The following is a 4,299-nucleotide window of genomic DNA, read 5'->3' on the forward strand; positions in this document are numbered from 1 at the left end:
TTGCTAAACAAGAGCATATTGAAAAGGCATCTAATTCAAAATTTCACCTCAGTTCCGATGATAGCTAGTATTTTTGAGACAGAATTTTTATTTCGAGAAATTTTGAAATAAAACAACAGATTCTTTGGGAAGCTCACAGTAATAGTTACTCGATTCATCCTGGTAGTAACAAAATGTACGGTGATTTGAAACTAATTTATTGGTGGTCAAGTACGAAATGTGAAATTTCAGAATTCGTATTGAAATGTTTGATTTGTCAACAAGTCAAAGTTGAACATCAGGTGCCTTTTGGATTATTACAGCATGTTATGATTCCAGAGTGGAATTGGGAACAAATTACTATGGATTTTGTCTTAAAACTTATGTTTTCTCCTAGAAAGAAAGATGCCACTTGGGTTATTGTTGATCATTTGACTAAATCTGCGCATTTCATACTCTTATGTACTGATTATTCACTCGAGAAGTTGACAGAGTTATATGTGGCTGAAATTGTAAGACTTCACGGAGTGCCATTGTCTATTATTTCAGATAGGGATTTACGATTTACTTCTAGATTTTGGGCTAAATTGCACAAAGCTTTAGGTACCCGATTACATTTTAGTACCGCGTTCCATCCCCAAACTGAAGGTCAATCTGAACGAGTGATACAGGTACTTGAGAGTATGCTCATTTGTTGCATTTTAGAGTTCGAAGGTATCTGGGAGAAATTTCATTCGTTAGTTGAATTTGCATATAACAACAGTTATCAATTAAGTATTAAAATGGTGTCGTACGAAGCCCTGTATGGTCGAAAATGTAGGACTCCAGTATATTGGACTGAATTGAGTGTGAAAAAGCTTCCAGTATTGATTTGATCCGGGAAACTGAATAAAATGTTAAAGTAATACGAGATAGTTTGAAAGATGCTTTAGATCGTCAAAATTCATATGCTGATTTGAAAAGAAAAGATATTGAATTTCAAGTCGATGAAAGAGTGCTTTTAAATGTATCGCCTTGGAAGAAAGTTCTCCATTTTGCCTGAAAAGGGAAGCTTAATCCACGATTCATCCGGCCGTTTGAGATCATTGAGAGAATTGGACAAATAGCTTATTGTTTAGCCTTACTATCTCAATTAGAGAAAATTCACAACGTGTTTCATGTATCGATGTTACAGCGGTACCGATCTGACCCTTCACACATGATATCTCTTGTTGATGTAGAAATTCAGCCAGATATGTCGTATAATGAGGAACCAATCAAAATTTTAGCTCAAGAAGTTAAAGAATTAAGAAACAAACGCATAGCTTTGGTTAAGGTTCTTTGGCATCACCACGAGGTTGAGGAAGCTCCCTGGGAATTGAAATAAGCTATGAAAGAGAAATACCTGAACCTATTTTTTGGTAAGATTTCTAGGGAGGAAAATTCCTTTATGGGGGAGAGTTGTAACAACCTGTTTTAAATGGTGTCAAAAATAGTGGTTTTGGGACCACAATTCTGACTAGTGAGTAAATATTTTATTCTTATTTAAGTTTTTTATGGTTATATTGGGGTCATACTAAATTTTAGTTAAGAAAATTTATTGTTTATTTAGTTATTTAAGTAAAAAGGACTAATTTGTAAAGGTTGCAAAAGTGGGTTCTATTAGATACAGAGGGTCAAAGGACTTTGAATAGGTAAATCAATGGACTTGGAAGGTAAATGTACAATAATTAAGGTTAGTGGATGTTTTTGGATAGGTTTTATTGTTGTTTTAATGATTTTTATAAGTTAGATTGTAATTTAATAAATAAGTTAAAACTAATAGAATAAAGATGAAATAAGTACCATCTTCATCAATTTTCTTTTGTTCCAAACCGTACACAATTGTTAAAGGGGAAAACACTTTTGGTTATGGTTTTGCTCATGCATAGTAAGATTTTGAGCCCCGTTTTTAGTGAGTTTTATGTTTTTGAGTTACTTTTAACTTATTTTGGTTAGTTAGGGGGTTAAATTGCAAAATTATTAAAGGTTGGGGGATTTTCCATGAAAGAATTTGATGAGTATGTGATGTTAGTTGGTAGATTATTCAATTTAGTTGTTAAATGAACATGATTTCTTAAGTGAACTTTAGTAATTTTGGATGAAATTAGGGTTAATGGTTTATTTGTTAAAAGTGTAAAATTCTTTAGGATTAATGAGAAATCTTAAGTAAATACGGGATGTTTAAGACCTTAGTAAAAATCGAATAGTATGTTTTGTGATAGAAAATGGTGAATTCATATGTTAATGATTTAGGGATTAAATTGTTTATAAGTTAAAATATTAGGGGTAATTTCATAATTTCATATTAATATGTATTATAGGTTGAATTAGATATTTGAAATTAATTGAATTACTTAATTGAGTTAAATTATTATTTAGATCAAGAAAAGAACCAATCGGACTTGAATCGAGGTAAAGCTAAGGTGTTAGATTAGTTTTAGACTTAGCAGTAACAATCGTGGTGATTGAGGTAAGTTCGTATGGATTTTGTGTTAATTATGAATTGTTTTGGTTGATTACTCATCAATGATATGTTAGATATATTTATTTCAATAATAATATGATAATGAAGTACTTGACGGTTTAAAAGTCCCATATGAACCTAGAGAATACTTAGGATACAAATGACATGTCATTAAGGATTATATGCTTTGAGTGCTGGTCCTGAATGTCCTACCGATGGTTGAGGCCCTGCATTTGTTGCGGATTCTCCACAGCTCATGTGAGCAGCATCATATAGCTTACATTCTGACCCACAGCTCCTGTGAGCAGGCCCATTTCACAGCTCGTGTGAACACTATTGAAAAGGAAAGGTTACGGTTACATGGAAAGGCACATTACGTGTGAGCATTCCTGAATATCCGATGTAATTCTAGATGGTTCAATGGATAAGTAAAGTGAAATGGAAAGACTTGTACATAATATCATGGATATTTATGTTCATAGGAATAAAAAGTTAATTTGTCCAAATGGATGAAAAGATTGTTGAATAATCATATGAGGAAGGTAGATGTATGCAATTCACTTAATGGTATTTGTTGTGTTTTATAATGTTATATGGTTAAATCTTCTAGTAATGGTGTGGATTATATTGAATAGGAATATCAAGTATTTATATGAACTACTAAGCATGATTGAAAGTTTAAATATGGAGAAATGGTAAGTTTAAGTTTCTCTTTTACGAGCTTACTAAGCACTAGTTGCTTACATAGTTGGTTATAAATGACATGTATAGGGCTTTTGTGTAATGGTAGTTGTTATGTATGCTAATTGACTAATATGGTATGGTTGTGCTTTTGTGTATATAGTTGTTTGAACCTATAATGTTTAGCAAGTGTGTATCCTTTAATAACTTTTAAGTATATGGTAATTATATGACTTGTTCTATGTTTATTTGAAATTAAAATTTAATGAATGTTAAATATATTATGTAGGTTTTAAGCTCTAATCCATGACAAATGGTTGAACTAATTGGATGTATATTTTGTGGTACCAATGAGGGTACATTGGTTTAATGATGGAAATTTGTTGTATATATATGATGATTTTAGCATGTTTTGGTCTTGTTTAAGTGTGTTTAGGGCCTTTAAGTGTGTGGGCAAAGGGATTAGCTTGTTGGGCAAGTTTTGATCTTAAAATGGCTTGTTTTAGGGGTTAATTATGGAGCACACGGGTTGTCACATGGCTGTGTGTCTTAAAAATTTTGGGTGTAGGTCAGTTCAGACGGGCACAAAAAGTTACATGGCTTGGCAACACGATCGTGTGACATTGAGCCAGACGGTCATAGAGTGTTACAATGCCTGCACACACGAGCGTGTGGAGTAGTCACATGGGCGTGTGGAGTAGTCACACGGGCGTGTGGATAACCACACGGCCATGTTTGGGGTTACACAATCTGGGCTATGTCACACGGCTGTGTGACCCTTGTTTTTACAAGTTTTCATATTTTTCTCAAAATTTTCTGATTTGTTCAAATTGATTCCCATTACTTCCAACTTATTTTTAAGGCCTTGAATGCTTGATTTAAGGTTTAAATGTGTATTACTGCCATAATTAAATTGAGTAGTTAGAAATTTTTAATTAAGTTGAATTATTTGTTCTATTGTGTACAGTAATAGTCCATAACCCTAATACGATGATGGAGATGGGTTAGGGGTGTTACATTAACTTATGACCAGGCTAGTATCAGGAACCTTAGAGTTTGAACCTGAAATCGAGAAATTAGCTCGAACACTATGAAGAGAAGCTATTCAACGTGGAAAACAACCGCAAGTGAGAGATGCTGAGTATGAAACACTA

This window comes from Gossypium raimondii, chromosome 8 (assembly GCF_025698545.1).
Source record: "Gossypium raimondii isolate GPD5lz chromosome 8, ASM2569854v1, whole genome shotgun sequence".
NCBI classification, from domain to species: domain Eukaryota; kingdom Viridiplantae; phylum Streptophyta; class Magnoliopsida; order Malvales; family Malvaceae; genus Gossypium; species Gossypium raimondii.